This window comes from Petaurus breviceps, unplaced genomic scaffold (assembly GCF_028583685.1).
Source record: "Petaurus breviceps papuanus isolate PSGF00001 unplaced genomic scaffold, PetGlider_PUasm1.0 80, whole genome shotgun sequence".
Taxonomy (NCBI): domain Eukaryota; kingdom Metazoa; phylum Chordata; class Mammalia; order Diprotodontia; family Petauridae; genus Petaurus; species Petaurus breviceps.
The window spans coordinates 14,251,841-14,271,710 of NW_027186540.1; the positions used below are offsets into that span (position 1 = coordinate 14,251,841).

Genomic DNA, 19,870 nt, shown 5'->3' on the forward strand with positions numbered 1-19,870 from the left:
GGTCTGTTCTGTCTATTATCTTCACAAGTGGAAAAGAGCCCTGATAGCTCATAAATGTTGTAGCCATTGGTAAGCTGCTTCTTCCCTAGAATGAAGATGAATGTCTTAAAAGATCTAAGGCATTATTTGCTACAATGCACTCTAACTACAATGGATATTCTTTCTTTATCTCCTCCCCCTTTCTTTAGTATCTATTATATCCAGAGAGGCTGAAGAGCCCTCTATAAAAGTGGAGTCTTTTGATAATTTTTCTAATAAAAGTAAATCTGTAAAATTAGATATCAGGGTTACAAGGTAGCATTTTTATCATTTGAAAAAACTCTGTTAATAGAGCATAAAAATAAAGGTCATTTAAAATGAGATTGTTTTTAAAAAAATTCTGTTGTGGACAACTAAGCCAAAAGAATTTCAGGTCATCTGAGGGTTAGAGATATTATACAGTCAGCTCATTCAGCCTATGAGTGATTATTTTTCATTTGTTTTTAATAGGATCTATTATGATCTCTTCCTCTTTTAATTGAAATTACATTTATTGGCCAGATCATATACTTAAATCTCAACTTTTAAATAGCACCAAAAAATAAAAGACTAGAAGGCCAGATAAGAACATTACCTTGGGAGTAATAATAATAATAATAAAGTAATACTTATAAATTCTTCACTATTACCAACCCTTAACTTTATTCAAAAAATCACTCCCACAGTGCTTTGCACATATTAGACACACGAATACAGTGTGTATGTGCCTGTGGGAAAGAGAAAATGCCTACGACTTAAAATTACTTGTATTTCTGATATTTGCAATTGTTCAATCCTCAGAATTTTATTTGGTGTTTCTTGTATGTATGGCACTGTGGATTCATATGTAATGAATGAAAAAAAAAATCCCATATCACATAAAGTTTCTATCCTAACAACAAAAAAACATTTATTAAGCAACTTCAGTGTACCAAACTCACTACAGGTAATTCAAAATTGTACTGAATTAAATTCAAACTTGACTCTCTGAGCTGATTGTTAAATTTTCAAGTGTGATCATTTGTTCATTGTCAATTGGTGTCCATGAAACTCCCAGGCATTACCCAAACCAGATTAAAATAAGATTAGGGAATATTTAACAGAAGAAATAAAAGTACAATAAGACAAATCATATGATGTTTTCAAACCAAGTCAATGTATGCTTTGCAGGGATCATTATATACAGACTGTTATTGTTCAGTTGTTTTCAGTCATGTCTGCCTCTCTGTGACCTCATTTGGGGTTTTCTTGGCAAAGATACTGGAGTGCTTTACCACTTCTTTCTCCAGCTCATTGTACAGATGAGGATTCAACTGAAGCAAACAGGGTTGAGTGATTTGTCCAGAGTCACACAACTAGTATCTGAGCCCAGATTTATATTCAAGAAGATGAGTCTTCCTTACTTTAGGCTCTGCAATCTATATAATTTACTGTCTAGCTGCCCTGTGTATGACTTAATGATTCCCATTTCTGCTTGAATTTCATACCACAGGTCTATATTTAAGAAAGTGAGGGAGAAAATGTTAATAATTCAAAATTAAACTTAAAATGTGGTTTTTTTTTGTGTGTTTTATAGGTTTGGGTTTGGTTTTTTGAAAGCCAATTGTTAAACATTTAGCAGTATGCTCCTGGATATAAGGGTAAAAGAGACATTTATTGCCCTCAAGATACTTATATTTTACTGAGTACATTAAATTTGTTCACAGATAAGTAAATATTGTATATATCTAAAATAAATACACATTGAGTGCAGGGAGAAGAAAGTAGGGGGATTAGGAAAGTTTTCTTAAAGGAAGCAACATTGGAGTTCATCCTTGAAGGGAACAAATGATTATAAGAAATGGAGATTAGGAAAGATGCTCTTCTTTGCAGGAAACAGCTAGGTGACTTGGTGGGTAAAACACTGGACCTGAAGACCTGAGTTCAAATGGAGCCTCTGGGTGGCCCTGGGCAAGTCATTAACATTTCTGTTTACCTTAATGCACTGGAGAAGGAAATAGCAAACCACTCCAGTATCTTTGCCAAGAAAATCTCCTGGATATGGTCCAAGGGGGTCATTAAGAGTCAAATGGAACTGAATAACCACCACCACCACCACCATTCTTTACATGGTTCAGTTAAAAACTGCTGATTAAGAGCTTGTTTACTGTTAGTTCAGAATGAAAAATGACAGAAAATGCAAAGGTCAATGGAGAAATAGAAGAGGTGGGAATAGAATGTAGCACATTGTTCACAAGTGTTCAAGAAATGCTTAAACTACACTATGGAGGATGTGTATCACTGGTAAGGGGGATGGGATGGTCATGTAGGGAGAACGAGGTATCAAAAGAACAAAAACAAGGCATCCTACAGGCTGAATAGGATCTCTGGGAAGTATTTTGAGGTAAAAATGTCTTAAGACTTACAATAAAAAGGTTTGAAGGAGTTGTAATTCATATCTAACACCCCTCTCCTCCTTTCCGTATAGAGTATACCTGGTAGAGGAAATCTCTAACCTTTAGACTTAGAGCATTGCCTTGGGTGTTGTGGGGGGCGGGGGGAAGGGCATGAATTATAAGGCTTTAGCCTCACAGAGACCAGGTCTGATCTTACAAAGTGACCCCAGAGGAGAGTAGATTTCTCTTTGGCTCTTTCTTGCCCAAACAGCCATTCCCATGGGATCTTTTAATACATTCATAATAATAGTAGGTATGTAGCTTTTCCAGAATATAGGTAATGGGGTCCTCAGTTCTACTATGAGCATTCAATACAAAAATATGGATTCTGGTGATAGAACAGATTTTATTTTACCCCACAGAAACTGATGAAAATTGAAAGAATTCATAGAAATGGTCCATTAGTGCCCCCAGAAGGCAACCAAGTATCAGGTTGCTGTCTGGATAATACTTGGGCATTTCAATTACTCCTTCTTTCCCATAGAATGTTACATGGTCCTCTCAAGTCTTCTATTTCAAACTTATGGTTTACACTTATCCCCAGAAGGGAAATATGCTTTAAGGGTTTCTAAATATGCAATTTCTTCCCCATGGGGTGTGTATTGTCTAAATCATTGACTTGGCTTGGCAAGGTAGATATTGTTCAGGACCTATGTGAATGATTCTCTCTTAGAAGAGCACATTGCAAGGAGAAATCCTCTTTTGTCTTTAGAAGGTCTGATATTTGAACTTGCAAGTTTTAGCCAAGTTCCCATTCATGTGTCTGTTTCTCTCATATGTTTCTGCAGCAGATCTCTCAAAATCTTGAATACTGTAAATCTCTTAGTCTGGAAACATCTACCATTAGGAAATCTAGCTTCTGACCTGTACTCAGAAGGTGTGGGAAAACTCCCACAGGCTCCTACCCCAACACAGCCATTGTCAATTCTCTTCCATGAGTATCAGGACTGCCCTCCCCATGGTGGTCTATCTTCTGAAGGTGAAAAGTGTGTTAGTGAGTGTAAGTGTGTGAGTGTGTGTGTGTGTGTGTGTGTGTGTGTGTGTGTGTGTGTGTGTGTGAGAGAGAGAGAGAGAGAGAGAGATGGATCTCATCTGTCATGATTTTTGGTCAGTGCCTATGATTTTATCAGTGTAGACAACTCCTCGTAAAGGCATACAGATCTATAATATTTGGTCTTAGAGACTAGCCTGGGGCACTGAGAGGTTACATGAATTGCCAATGGTTATACAGCCAGTTTGTGTCAGAATCAGTCAGGTCTTCCTGATTTCAAGACTCTCCTATCCACTATGCCATGATACCTCAATAGAGAAAAGGAGGTGGGGAAAAAAAGGTTGTTTTATTTTTCCTTCAAGAAATAAGTGATATAAAATGGAGAAAAGAAAAGAACCATTTGTAAAATAGCTATAGAATCCCCTCCAAGACTTCTCAACTCCCAGTCACTTTGGTGGGTTGAATCCCCAAAGAGTAGCTTGATGAGGTATAGGCTCTGGGAGCCCCCTCAAGCTCTCCTTGAGTCCTTGAGGTACAAGCTCTGGAAACCTCCCTTGGACTCTTGATTAAATCATCCCATTTGATGAAGCATTTGCATGAGGCAATAAGCTTTACCATTGTGGCTGAGCTCAAGACTCTGTTATTAGACTTCCCTCCCTCAGTTACTAGACTTCCCAATCAAAGTGTCAATCCACCCTTGAACTGGCCTAACCCACCATTGTCTGTAGTCTCCAGGTGGCCTCCAGCACTTCTCACCCTTAATCACTCATTGACCTCATTAACTCCTCCTGAAGACCCTCCCCAAACTCCTCCTCTAGACCATCCCTAGATTCCTCCCACAGCCTTCTGTATATTAGACCCCATTCTGTCTTCATGTTTGGGAGAGCGCCATAGAATGACTTAGCACAGACTTACTCTGTGTCTAATACAAGCGAACTTTTAATAAACTTTTCTTTGCCTGAGAGAAGACTTGAGTTAAATCCATTCATCAGGACCGGCATGTTGGTATTTTGGGGTCTCCAGAGGAACCCTAACCCTCTTTATGGGTTAACCTCTTCATAGCTGACTACTTCTCCTCTTAGGGTTCTAAAAGTAACCCTTGGGTTGGAAATGGTTTCTAATATTCTTGCTTATGTGCAGCTATCCGGTGTATTGCTTGATATCAATTAATCAGTCAAAGTTAATTAGTTTTTAAACAGAAGCATATCTTGAGGAGGAATAAGAAACACAGTTAATTAAGATATTCTCTTTGCCTTCCTTTCTCCCCCTCCCTCTCATATATCCCTACCCAAGAATTCTGAGACATACTCTACCACAGGTACATATAGAGGGTTAACTAATCTAGAGGGCTGGAATAAGTAAAGTATTCCTGGTCAAGAGCTATCTAAGAACTAAGAACAAGAAGACTGATAAGGCTTCTGCTAGTTTAAGTGAGTCCTTCCTCTATTTTCTTTCTAGACTTACTTTGTAGGGATTACAGCAGTATTCTAGGGGTTATTCATGGCAGGAATGGACTGGCAAAAGGAAGGGGGAAAATTATGTCAAGTTTTGGAAGATGAAAGGTGGTGGGTTTTTTTTTTGTTGTTTTGTTTTAGTGATCCAGAATAACTCAAAAAGTTGAATATCTGTTTTAATATGTTAAGAAAAAAGTGAAGTAACAGGATAGGATTGGACATATTAGAAAAGGGGATATTAGTTTTAGGTGATTTTCATATGAGACTGTATGGGCATAGGACAAGGGATCTAATTATTGGGTTGAAAAGTCCTGCATTAGATTGTGAGCTCCTTGAGGACTGGGATTGTCTTTTGCCTCTTTTTTAAATGTACCTCTAGCATGGGACAATATCTGGCACATTGCATATACTTAATAAATGGTTATTGGCTAATCTCCATTGTTGAAGATAGATAGTATTTGCCTCTTTGCCTCCCTATGTTCATGGAAGCTTGTGGTACTGAGGATTTTATCTCATTACCTTCCAATACTTGTTTGGTAGATGACATGGTATCATTTTAGAGTTTATCTGTGACTGAGATAAACTGGGGAAGAGAGGAGAAAACAAATTAGGAAACTGTAGTAGTAAAGAGAAGAATAAAGTGACCACAAAGATATAATTCAATCTCTTTATTTTGTAGTTGAATAAACCTAGAGGGGTTAAATGACTTGCCCAGGGTCACAAAAGCAAACTCAATTTTCCTGTTTGCAAATCTAGCACTTTTTTTTTTTTTACTATTCTATCTTACATTCCAGGTAAAAGGTCAAAGGGCAGGGAGAGAGTGTTTGCTTTAATACCTTTATAGTACAAATTTGGGAAAGTATTAGTGAAGCATTGCAGAGATCACTTTAGTAGTATTGTCAAGGAAGGACTGGAGAATGGAGAGACTAAAGACAAGGAGATTAGGTAGGAAGTGGTTTTTGTTTGTTTGTTTAACAGTAGTCTATTTATTGCCCAAATCATAGGAGAAGATTTTTAAAAGAAGAGACTTAATCCATTTACAGTATCCCCTTGATCATAGCAAGGTGGGTTCCTGGATCCAGCTACATTCCATTAATGTCACTTTTCTTTCATTCTTTTGAAATTTCATTTTCCCTTCCACATTTATTAATCAATTTAATATGTCCTGGGCACTATGTTAATTTCTGGAGACAAAAAAAGAGACCAAAAACAAGCCTCACTCTTAAGGAGCTCATGTTTTAACGGGGGGAGGGGTGTGAAGGGGAGCAATAACAAATAAATATGTGCAACCTATATACAGGGAAAAGTAACAAATAATTTAAAAGGGAAGGCGCTAAAATTAAGAGGGGCTGAGAAAACCTTATTTTAGAAGAAGATATTTTGTTGGAACTTAAAAAAAAAACCTCCAGGTAAGTCAGTAGGCAAAGATAAGGAGGGCAGAGCCTTTTGGGTATGAGGGACAGCTAGAGAAAATGTCCCATAGCAGAGAGACTGAGTATCCTGTTAGTTGAACAGAAGAATTGTAGTCAGTGGATTGAAGACTGTGTGGTGGGGAGTAAGGTCTGAGAAGAATGGAAAGGTGGGGGAGAGGGGCTAAATTATAAAAGACTTTCAGTGCCAAACAAAGGATTTTGTATTTAATCTTGGAGGCAATAGGGACTCACTGGACTTTCTTGAGTAGGGCAATTACATGATCAGACCTGTACTTTAAGAAAATCACTTTGGTAGCTGAATGGAAGACAGATTGCAATGGAGAGAGACTTTTGAGGCAGGCAGACCAAACAGCAAGCTGTTGTGACAGAACAGGCCTATGGTGATGAGGGCCTGTGCCAGAGAGATAATAGTGTAAGAGAAAAGAGTTAGAAGGCATGATTCTCATCCAATGAGTACCCTACAAAGGAGTCTGAGAAGGAGCAGTATGAGAGGTGGCAGAAGGAGATTGTGGTGCCCTAAAAACCTTGAGAGAAAAGCATAGCAAGAAGAGGGGGATCCACTTGTCAAAAGCTACAGAGAGGTCAAGGAGAATGAGGACCACAAAAAGGCCATTGGTTTTGACAGATCATTAGTGACTTTGGAGAGAATGGTTTTGGTGGAATGATGATGTTGGAAGTTGGATTACAAGAGATTAATTAGAGAGTGAGAGTAGAAAAAGGTGCCTTCTATGATGGGGGCACCTATTGTAGATGAACTTTTAAAGGAATTTAGCTACAAAGGGCAGATGAGTTACAGGATGATAGTGGTGATGGAAGAAACAAGTGAGGGTATTTTTGAGGATGAGGGAGACATAGGCATGTTTATGGGTAGTAAGGAAGGAGCAGTAGACAGGGAGAGACTTAAAATAATTGATAGAGTGGGAAGACAGGAGGAGTTCTGTTGGAGGAGATGGGATGGAATGGGATCATTAACACTATCTCTTCATGTGAGACCATGGTGAAGGAAGAGATGTGGCAGAAGACACATGAGTGATATGAGATGAAGAAGAGCAAAGGAGAGGGGACCTCTCCTTTTACCTTGTGTCACTTGGCCTTGAATACTAGTTGCCTGGTCTTTGTTCCCTTCTCTTCCCCTCTCCTTGACATCCATTGAACACGGACATGCTCTAGAAGACTATAAATTGCTCATGAGCAGAGTCTGTGTGTTCTCCCCCTTCCCCCTCTGCCTCTCTCTCTCTCACTGTCCCTCTCTCATTCTCCGCCCCCCCCACTTGCTCTCTCTGTCTCATTACATAACAGGATGGGGTCACTAGAACTTTAAGCCCAAGTTATTGACTGCATCACTATCCATCTCCATGACTTATGGTCTTTTGACAGTCTGCCACCTCTGGTGTACCTCTTCCTCCTGTCTCTTAAGGGTCTTACCAGACATGCCTTCCCCTTCCAACTTTCCCTATTTTTGAACATGGAACAAATCCAGTGGCATAGGTAAAATAGGCAGGGAAGGTCAGAAAACAACCCATCCCACAAAAATCAGTCTATGTGTGTTTTTGAGAGATTGGCACATATGCTTCTCCACATATTAGTTGGAGATCCTATCTATTGGCTTATTAACATTAATAGTCCCATCTTCAGTGTTTAATTGGGATATTAAATAGTATGTGGTTTGGACTGATATTGTGACACATTCTGTTGTATAGCATGGGATTAGGTTTATAAATTCCCTTCCTGACCATCACACTCAGTTGAATTTGTCACAGGTCTAAGAATTTCTGGTCACCGATCTGATATTTGCATTTCCAGGTCATAGTGTAATGCCTTGAGAATAAGTGGTGACATAGTAGAAGTAAAGCTAAATAGTATCAACACAGTAATAACTTCATAAATACTAATTAAATGAATTGGGTTGTCAAAATGACGCTCGTCTTTTCTGGCTTCCTCAGTCGGGCTCCTACTGCTAATGCTTTTTCTTTGGACCCAAGTTCTTCACAGTAAACTGCTATTGAGTTAAACATTTATTAAGTACTTACTATGTTCCTGACACTGTGTTAATGACTGAGTAACCAAAGAAAAGCAAATACAGTCGTTGCTCCAAAGAACTCTAATTCTATTGGGGAAATAGTTTCCAAATAGATGGAAACAACCATGAATTTACAAGATATAAATAGGATAAATTGGAGCCAATCCCAGAGAGAAGACCCTAGTATTAAAGGAGACTGGGAAAACTTCTTACATAAGATAGCATTTTAACTGAGATTTTGGAGATTCTGGGGAATTAAGGAAGGAGGACTTTAAATCCTTTAATCTTTCTTAGTCTCATATCACACCTCACAGAACTGTGCCTTCTACATATTTCTTTATTTTCAGCCAGATATTTCTTCACTTTACTCCTGTCTACTCTGTCAATAACTTTTACAGATTCACAGCAAGATTCTTAGCAAGATATTTTAGCCCTTTCAGAATATGCTTCCTCAACTTTTATCTCTGTAGGAGTGTCACTGTCATGGTGGCAGGCACCTTGTTCTCTGCAGCCCTTTATAAGTCTTTCCTTGGGCTTTAGATCTATGGGAAACTTGAAGCTGCTTTCTTGACTTTTGTGCTTCTTGACTATATGCTCATTGTCAAAAAGACATTGTCTCTTAAGCAGTTTGAGGGGTGTATGTTTGTAAAAAGAAAGAGACAGAGACACAGAGAAAGACATATACACAAAATAATCTCTCATATTTGCATAACAGGAACTGGCCAATGAGGGCTCTTGTCCCACAAGTATGGGTAACAGACTTTACCTTCTGATACCTCATGTTGGGGTTTAGGGAGGTCTTTTCTGGAAATATAGGCAGGTGCAAAATGGAAGAACCCAGGTCTCCGCTTGCAGAGCTGTAAAGCCAAGCATGAGCAGCTTTCCAGAGGACTGCTGCTGTAAATAGCTTCAAAGTCCTGATTACATAGTGTAGTGGACTCTCTATTCAGCAGTAAATTAAAGCAAAAACATTCACAGAAATCAAAGTATAGTATTCACAATGTTATGACATAACAATTTATTACTAAAATGGCCACATAATTTTCACCAAAGTGGCCACATAGTTTTAAACAAAATGCAATCATTTAGTAACACAATCATTTAGTAAGTCCTTAATTCAGTCATCCTTAAGGAGGCTTGTCTCTTTAATGGGCAGAAAGTGCAAAGGCTGAAGTTCTCCACCCCTAGGTCACATTAAATCATAATCTTCTCAGTCAGCATCAGGTACCCAAGAAAAGATCTTTTCATCTTGACTCTAGGCTGGCTCTCAACTTCCATGGTTCCTCTTCCACTGTCCCAGCTCCTGCCCAAATTTACACAACTGTCACCTGGGTTGAAAGGCAGACAGTTCTTATCTCCTTGTCCATCTCCTCATCCTGTTCCTTGTCCAGTTCACATTCCATATTGAAGCTCACAGTGTCCAGTCCACCTCAAGTCCTTCACAGTTTCTGTTTCTGGGAAGACAAAGTTTAGCAAAGCCAAAACAACATTTATGCGCATTGCCAGCACCATTACTAATTCACTATCTGCCTGTGAAATCAACACAGACCCACCAACAAGGTCTGAGAACTCAACACAAATCATCATTATAGAAATCAACACCGACCCACAAACAAGGTCCAGGAGGTCAATACAAATCATCAGTAAAGTGCCAGGACCTCCAAAACTCCTCCAGGACTTCTGTAAACAGACAACCGGAAAATCTTTCAGGGCTTCCAGTAAGGTCCCAGGGCTTCTGTACAAAGTATCACAAACAAACCTCAACACAGATAGAACAGACAAACAGAATTATGGGATACCACAAATTTCTCCTTCCCCACCAGGAGAGCTCCTTTCTCAGTTCTGTTCAGTTTTTCTCTCTTCTCAGTTCTGCCACCACAAGTTCTGTTCTCAATTCTGCTCTCTCCAGGTTGGGCCTCTCCTTATATGTGATCATTAGCTCCTCCCTTTCCTGTTGCATCTACAACAGGAGTTCACAAGTTCAAGGATTCACAAGTTGTGGAATTCACAAAATCTGGATCTTAATACTTAATACAATGATGAAATGAAACAAGGTGCTAAATAATTAAATAGCTGAAACAAGATGTTAACTACTTCTTTGCTTGCCATTACAAGAACATGTCTAGTTTTTCTATCTGTGTTTTTCTATCACTTTGCTTTGGATTGGCTGATGAACCAGATATGAATGTGCATATACAAGATCTTTTCCTGATCCTTCAGTACTTCTCCTAGTGACTTCAGGACTCCTTCCTAAAATTCATTGTTAGTTACCTTTTTTCTTTATTTTCCTAGGGATGTGGAAATAGAATCCATTTATCTGTTCTTTGACCCATCTTTTCTCTTGGGGTTGGTTTGCATAACAGTCTTTTTAAAATGCATAAAATACAGCATACTGGATTACAAAGGAAACCAAAGCTAATGAAAATAAATATATTTTTTCCAATACTCTGAGTTTACAAATCCTATAAAATCTATACAGAAGACCCATCCTTTGAATCTCAGATTAGGAACCAGGCTCCCTCTGTTCTGGAAAGGATGAGGTCCAAGAATGTTAGTGTCAGCCTCCACAATCCATTCCTGAACCTGTTGTTCTCATACTGATTCTTGGGAAAATCTCTTTCACTTTTTCCCCTTTTGGGTTTAAAAACTAGTCCCAAGACCACCACATTTCTCCTCCAGGATTTCCCCAGCTCCCATCAGAGCTGAGAAAACAGTAAGCCTGGGACCAACAACTAATTGATGTCCCAGTTGCTTGTTCCACTTAGCTCTTAGTGTTCAAGTTGATGAGTCATGATTCCTGTACCTTTTGTGTGGAAGCAGTGTACTAGAAACCGGCTCTGGGATCAGTTTATAAGGGAATTAAATATAATTACAATATATGAATGCTAGGTGACACAATGGATACAGTTCTACACCTGGAGTCAGGAAGATTTGAGTTCATATGAACCTCAGATACTAGTTTATGACCCTAGACAAATCAATTGAATCCTGTTTGCCTCCGTTTCTTCATCTGTAATATGAACTGGAAAAAGGAAATGGCAAGACACTCTAGTATCTTTGTAAAAAAAAATGGTGTCATAAAGAATGGGATATGATGGAAATGACTGAGCAACAAGAAATATCTATCTTTATGTCTATATATAATATCTATTGTCTGAACATATGGCAAAGAGCAAATCATAAGTGATAATTACTCCCACTAGCAAAAGTAGAATCATGGTACCTGAACAGGTGTATTCTGAGCAGGTATTCAAGAAAGACCCTTTTACTTATTTCTTCCCTAAGAGGTGCTTGACAGAAAATAGAGTGGGAGATATTTGTAATTGATTCCAGTGATCAAAATTTTTCTTGGCATAACCTGACCCCATACAGTGATCAAAAAGAATGCTAATAAACCGTATTGAATTGCTGTTGCTCAGTTATATCCAACTCTTTGTGACCATGTAGACCATAGCGTGCCAATGCTGTCCCTGTGGTTTTCTTGTCAAAGATATTGGTATGCTTTACCCATTTTCTTCTCCTATGGATTAAGACAAACAGAGGTTAAGTGACTTGCCCAGGGTCACAGGGCTAGTTTTTGTCTTAAGTGTCTGAGGCCGGACCCGAACCCAGGTCCTCCCTACTCCAGGGCCGTCGCTCTATTCACTGTGCCACCTAACCACCCCAAATTTGGGTATTTATAATGCATAAAATCACTTATTTACTCAAAGTCACATTCTAAGTTTGCTATACATTGTATAACAGGAGAAATAGATGAAGATACATCAATGGAAGATCTGCAGAAAATGATGATTGTATCTCTTCTATGCAGGTTATTAGTTTGTGTCTATGAGGTAATTTGTATATGGGGAGCAGGTGGAGCCACTCTGGGGAAATTTCTGCTGGGACTTCATGTTGTGATATGTGATTATTCAGTACTCATTGCACCAAGTCATGTTTTAGCGATTCCTTCCTCCAATATTCAAGCCTTGATCAAGAATTCCTATTGCCTCTTTCCCCCCTGCTTTTATTGCACTGCTGTTTTTTCCCCCATCATAATTGAACAGTTTACAACATTGTAGAAGGAACCATTGTGGTAAAAAGAAATGGGGTCAGATGATGCCAAGAAAAAACTCTGAGTTCCACACTTTCTGTAATAATGATGAGACTAAAATTATGCAATGAGGTCATCAATATCCCTGGATTAGATTAACTGGTGATTCAGAAATTAAACTCTTACTTTCATGCAATGCAGTAGACTCTGCTGAAAGTATTGACTTTACTTGAATGCCCTAGAACTTTACCAGGAAAGAAACAGTACTTATTAAATGAAAAAGGGTTGAATTTTTAGATTGAAAAGAGGACACGCAGTGTCACAATCAACTATGTACACATACTTTCTTAAATGCTAAGCAATGATGATTTCCTGAGAGTAATTTCAATCTTGAGTCTCCACATGAAATTTCTACAGATTTTTGTGTTTAACACAAAAGATTGGAGAATGCTCAGTTGTGTTTTGTAAGCACCTACATAATCAACCTTTTAGGTAACACCTCTTAGGAAGTTTGCAACCTTTATTTTCTCCTAGCAGATGAAATTAGCTATTACTCTATCATCCTATAAATTGGTTTATGTGAGATGAGTTGAACAAGAGGCTAAAGTATCAGTTATCTCTTACCTAATTCTTTTTCATATATACTGCATTTAGCTTAAAGAATGGTACAACTTTACCACTATTGTGAATGTTTAATCTAAATGTCCTTTTTGTTACAAGCATTGCATCAAGTATATAATCAATGACTTTTTAAAAAGGAAATTAGGGATTGCTTTTTATAAATGAATCAAAAGTGAAATTTCCACCATAAATTGAACTTTATATTGATGTACATACAAATGTTTTAGTGCTCTAAAAGGAAAATTGTGGACTCTAAATACATAAAGAAAAACAACCTTTCTTTTGATGGTAAAAATGATTACTCCCATCAAGTTGTTGAGTATAAACAGTATAGTAGGAAACAATATTCTGATTTTTGTTTCCAGCATGAAAAAGGGTTAGTGTATCTCCTTTTCATCCATTGGGTGTAACATCTTAAGTAAGATATTCACTCAATAATCCTTCCTCACTTTGTATCCTTTATTGTTATGTAATTATACAGTTGGAAAGAATTGCATGAGTCTGTTGAATAAAGGACTTTAATACTTTGTGATATGTTTACATACCTCCCTTCCCCCCCCCCCCAAAAAAAAAGAGACTGGGGAAAACCCCACTGATGGCATAATAAAAGTGAATATTGTCAAGGTCTTCCTGAAGTAGGATCTGCTGAAGTAGCCATCGTTTTTCCTTCTGTTAAAATGAGAGTCTGTGGGGAAGGAAAGAGAGACTTGTGAAATTCTTACCAGTTATGGTCTTTTGGGAGTGGAGTGATCTAATGACATAGAAAGATTGAAGTTTAATATGTGGTGAATGTTCAGGGTACACTGATATTCCCTGAGATGCTAAGGGTGTAAGAGAAAGTCAGTCCACTATTCAGGCTAGAACATCTATGAGAAGATAAGTCAAAGTAGTATCATGTAGGGGAAAAATTTACAGTGAGGTTGTGATATATTTCAGTGTGGGAGGTGCCCAAACCATAGACATTGTGCTACCAAAAAGCTAGATTACTATAGAAAGACCATTGCTCTGGAACCAGAGGATGTGGGTCTGCATCCATGAAGTTAACTCAGTTACCTTCTTGGAAGCCCTATTTTTATCACCCCTTTAAATAAAATTTTAAAAGGGTGCATTCTAAATAGCTTCAGAATTTTCTTCCAACTCCAAATGCATGATCACAGCTTATTGATAGGAAGGCAAAGAAAGAAGGAGGGGGGAATGATAAGACATTATTAAGCACCTTTGGTATTCCAGCCATTCTGTTAGGTGCTTTACTCATATTATCTCATTTGAACATCACATCAACTTTGAGGTGAGTGCTGTTATTATCCATACTTTACAGTTAAAGAAATAGAGGCAGAGAGAGGTCAAGTGACTCATTCAGGGTCACCCAAGCTAGCAAATGAGGCCAGATTTTTAACTCAGGTATTCATAACTATAGACTTCATGCTCTGTCCACTGAATGTACCATGTTTGCTGCTCAACCCACCTACCTTCCTTCTCTTTTCGGTCTTGTACATAATGCCTAGTCTAGGGCCTTACATATGGTACTTATTCAGTAACTATTTTGAATAATTAAAGTACTCTACTGTTTCAAGGCATAAGCTAATATTTTATATTTTTATATAACCAGTAAATAATTCCACCCAAAACTTTAGTGGATTAAATCATATCAAGAAGTGAAGTGATTTTTTTTTGGTGTGATGATGTAGGTATTTCTTCTAAATGTACATAGATAGCAAAGATTATTTCCTTATCTTCTTAAAGCTGGAATATTGAAGAAAAGAATAGATGTTATGTAAAATAAAAATGCAGATTGTACAATGCAATTTCTGTGGCTCTAATGAAATTCTATGAATTGGGCAAAGTTAATCTCTCCATCCTCCCGAGTATACATAATATGCATATTTCAGGTATAAAAATTCACATCCCATTTGTAGGATGGGAAAGTTCTTTCTTCGGGAAAACCTCTGACCTTTCAGACTCCCATGGCACCTTTTTCAACTTGTGTCAAACTTTTCCAATAATAAAGGCTCTTTCTTATGGCAAAGCAATGGTAACAAGGTCAGCCTAAAGATATCAGTCCTATAGTATGGGGGCCAGACATAGCTCCTCCTCATCAGTACATTGGCCAGACCTCTATAAGCTTCCTTATATGTGTACTTCTCTATCAGACTTCTATATGTAGCCTCTTTCTCCAGTAATGCTGCCTGCATTTTGGAAGAGTGTTTCCCAAGTTTATAGGGGAGAGGTTTTGTCTGTATTTTCCTCTTTATAAAGTTTCATTAAATGTTTCATTTTAAAATTATGTATGTCCTTAAACAAAACTTGAACATATTGGTCAACTGTGACCTATAATTTTAAGGATGTATACCCTCAAAGTGCTTTGAACCTGGGAAATATTGTCGGGGGGTCCCGTACTATGAGTTGGATGGTGTCTATAGGCACTACACTATGCATATGGACCTCATATAATTCACTAATGAAAACATTTTAAAGCCACAAAATCCTGGTGTAGACACTTTGAATGATTAACTTTGTTCAGGAAGTTTCGTTGTCTTACTGTCTTGATTAAGGGGGATTCTTGATTAGAAGGGGGAAATCATAGGTTTATTTGATAAACATCATTTAAAAAGAAAAGTAATGAGTACATAAATAATTTTATGTGACAAAAATTAAGGGAAGGTATTTTATCATATTACAGCTTTAGAGTTAGAAGGACCCCTCAGGTCCATCTAGTACCCTCAATTTATAGGTGAGGAACTGAAGCTTATAAAAGGTTCAGTGATATGTCCAAAGTGAGAGATGTAGTAAATAGCAAAACCAGGATTCAAACATCAAGTCTGGGACTCCACATCCAGGTCTTTTCCCACCATGCTATATTTTCAACTATTTTTGGAAAAGATCGTCACACTGATGAAATCACAGATCCTTTAAATATTAAAGTCAAATTAACGTTGCAATCTTAGGCTTTCTTAGCTCATAGCATTATTGATCTAAAGCTGCAAGGGACCCCAGAAGCCATCTAGTCTAAGATCCTCATTTTATAAATGAGGAAACTGAGACCCAGGGAGGCTAAAATGATTTACTCCAAATCACTCAACTAATAGGTTGGTTGTCAAGGAATGGAAATAGGGTGCCCTTTATGATATTACAAAACTCAGCCCTAAACATCACATTCTTCAGAATGAATGGCAGAACAATGATAAGGCCAGCCTAAAGACATCAGTCCTGTAGTATGGGAGCCAGAAATAGCTCCTCCCCATCAATATCTTGGCCATACCTCTATACCTCTTCCCATTTGTGTAGCTCTCTATTAAACCTCTAGATGTAGTCTCTTTCTCCACTGATGCTGACTGCATTTTGGAAGAGTGTGTCCCAGGTTTATAGGGGAGATGCTTTGTCTGTATTAGACAGGTAGTTAGGTAGAGAAGTTAGAGTCTCTTGAATCAGTCTGTCAACAAGCATTTATTAAGCTCTTGCCATGTGCCCAGAACTTTGCTAGGTTCTAGGGATACAAACATTACCTTAGGAAGCGACCCCAGGGAGATGCATCATGATGGTTGTTCCTGTGAGTGCTATAACCACAACTACTGAAAACCTGGGAAACAAAATTTTGTCATCAAAGGCCTGTCATGTGGAATAACATCAGACACTGTCATAATTTTTCAGTGGAAATGACATTAGAGAAGGGTCATTAATATCTGCTTTGCTATTGTACCCAAGGAAGGGAAGGGAAGAAAGGGAATACACATTCATTTGGTGCCTCTAATGTTCCAGGACCTATGCTCTTTGCTTTTCCAGATGACACCTCATTTCATGTGAGGACCTAAGAACCATGGGATTTTCCATCCTACTTGCAGCCACAATTTTCCATGTGTTCTTGAGAGTAGAGACTGTCTTACTTTCATATTTATACTCCTTGCCTTTCCATATAATAAGCACTTAATGCATGCTTTATTCATTCACTTATTCAGACATAAGGAATGAAGTACTACCTAAGCCCAAGGAGCTTACATTCCAATGGGAGAGTCAATTACCTGTATAAACATATATGGACTAAATACAAAGAAAATGTAAAGCCAAATATTTAAATACAAGGTAGGTCAGGAAGATGGATTCTAGGAATTGGGAGGACTGGGAGAGACTTTGTAGTGGTGCTTATGCTGATGGTCATAGGAAGCTCTCTCTTACCTAAAGGAAGCAAGAAATTGTATGAAGCAGAGGTGAAGAGGGAGTGCACTCCAGGCCTAGAGAATTGCCCAAATGGAAAAGCACAAAGACCAATAATGTAATATTATGAGTAACATAGAAAGAGGTCAATTTTCCTGGATTGCAAAATGTGGAAAGGGAAGTGCAGTGAGACTGGAAAGATGGGTCAGTGTTGGGTTGTGAAGAGCTTTAAAATCCAGGGAGGAACTTTACATTTTATCCAACAGGTAATAGGGATCTACTAGAGTTTATTGAGAGTGTGTGTGGTGTGTGTGTGTGTGTGTGTGTGTGTGTGGTGTGTGTGTGTGGGGGTGGTGGGGGGGTAATGTGATAACAATATTAGCACATACAGAAAATCCTTTTGGCTACTGATAAGGATGGATGGCAGTAGGGAAATACTTGAAGTTTGGAAAACAAGTAGGTTACAGTTGCAATAATATTTTGGTGAGGGTATTAATATGAAAATGATTTGCCATCAAGCATAACTGAAGAGGAAGATATGATTCCAGGGCCTCACACTAGAATCAGAACTTTGATAGATCTGCAATCTCACTAACACATGCCTCTAAAGGTAGTGATTAATTTTATATATATAACAGATAATGATGACATTACAAAGAGTTAAGAAAGTTTATTTTCTCAGAAAATGACAAAGGAAGTAAAATATGTGCCATGGTATTATTTTATATTAATATTCATTTTAAGGGGGAAAAATAACAAAAAAACACAATTACTAAGGAACACTGTACTCTCAGAACCCAAGTAACAGTTATAAGAGACAAAGGAGAGGGGAGAAAACCCACAGGCCAACTATCTTATGTTTCAAAAGTAGAATAAAATTAAGTGAGATTGATCTTGTGGTTATCTAAAGCATATGAGGCAACCATAAATCTTTCTGCAACATTATCCTTGAAGCCTTGCAGTAGTAGTGGGAGTTAGTTTATCTGCCATTTTCTTCAGTTCCCATCAGAGGGTGGAGCCATCTTTCATCTGATATATTTAAATAGTATGTATGCATGCACATGCCCTTCAACAATTGTCCTTCTGTCTAGTTCATAGTAAATGAAAGTTGTTGACATTGTACTATTTCATTGCATGGCTAAGTTCTCAGCCTTGAAATCATTCTCATTAAATAAACATTAGAGGCCCATGTTAGCCATATTTCCTCAGTAGTAGGGAAGGACAAAGTGGGTCTGAGAAGTGTCAGATGCAAGAAATTACCTGTGAACAGCCTTCTTGGCAGTATTCTCTTAAAGTGACAGTTGTGTTTCTTTTTTTTTTTTAGGGCAATTGGGGGTTAAGTGACTTGCCCAAGGTCACATGGCTAGTTTTTATGTTAAGTGTCTGAGGCCATACTTGAACTCAGGTCCTCCTGACTTTAGGGCCGGTGCTCTACTCACTGTGCCACCTAGCTGCCCCAACAGTTGTGTTTCTTATCATCTGATAGAGGAAATCTTAGAGTAACTCACTTGGATTATCAACTCATAGCCCTGCTGACACAAAACTCCCACTTGAGATCTGAACCAGATTAAAATGCAATTGGAAAATGTTTATAAAAATAAAGAAAAACACAGTACAACATGGATAATATGAATCTGTGGTTTTCTAAGTCAATATGTGGGCTGCAGGGATCCCTTTCTATTTGAGTTTGACATCACTGATCTAAATAACTATCTCATGCATTTTGTATAGGAATTTTTAGAGAATATTTGGCACCTCTTTTATCTCAGCCTGCTCTGAGTCCTTTAAATTTGGACTAAGACTCTTCAAAAGTCAGACCAAAATGGATAGAGAACCTTTGGGATGGATTGATATTAAACCATTTAAATGGACCTCAGTCTTTGAATTTTACAAGGATCCATGATCCAATTCAATAGCACGCAAGGAGCCTTGAAAAAAAATTTTTAATATATTGAATTTGTGTGGATGACTTAATGAACCTGAAATTAACTAGTTGACATTAGAATATTTAGATTTAAAAATTAAAATCAGTATGTGTTATCCACCCATTATATGACTAACTCTAATAATTTTAATAGCAATGATGAAATTAACTATTGGAGAAAATCAAAATATAGACTTAAAAAATCAAACTGACAGTATATATCATATAAGAAATTGCATTATCATCACTGTGTCCTTTCATAAAAAATATCCCCTTGTAATCTCAAAATCCAGTCAAGATCAGAGTGGAAGGACCGGTAGCAATAAAAACAGAAGACTGGAATTCTGCCAGGAAACAGTGTTGGACCCGTTCCTCTGTGTGTGTGCCTAGATTCACTTTCCACAAGACGGTAAAAGTACCACCAGGCATTGGCTCAGAAAGGAGACCTAGTCATGCATGTGCAAGCCATCTGTTGGAGGCATGAGGGATTTCCTTCTCCTCACAGACTGAGAACCTAGCTCCTCTCCAGCACAGCATCAAATACATCTAGCTCAAAGAAAAGAAAACAACAGCAGCAGCAACAATAAAAGAACCATGCGTTTTCTTCTAGGGTGTAGTAATATAATTCTTCATTGTTTGACTAAATAACAGAAAATAGCCCTTGGTTTGTACTAAAGTTAAATAGAACTAAGTGACAGAAGGAAAATGAGGGTTAAAATAAAGATTGCCTTCCCCTACCAAAATGAGCCTGTTAATTAAATGAGCACATCTATGATAATATTATTTTTCTCA

The 19,870-nt window shown here is 37.9% G+C and overlaps 1 protein-coding gene across 1 annotated transcript in view; it reads left to right on the plus strand.

Moving 5' to 3' along the window:
- LOC138176024 (voltage-dependent calcium channel subunit alpha-2/delta-1-like) overlaps positions 1 to 19,870 on the plus strand; it is a 164,400-nt gene that overhangs the window by 139,644 nt on the left and 4,886 nt on the right. The window lies entirely within an intron of this gene.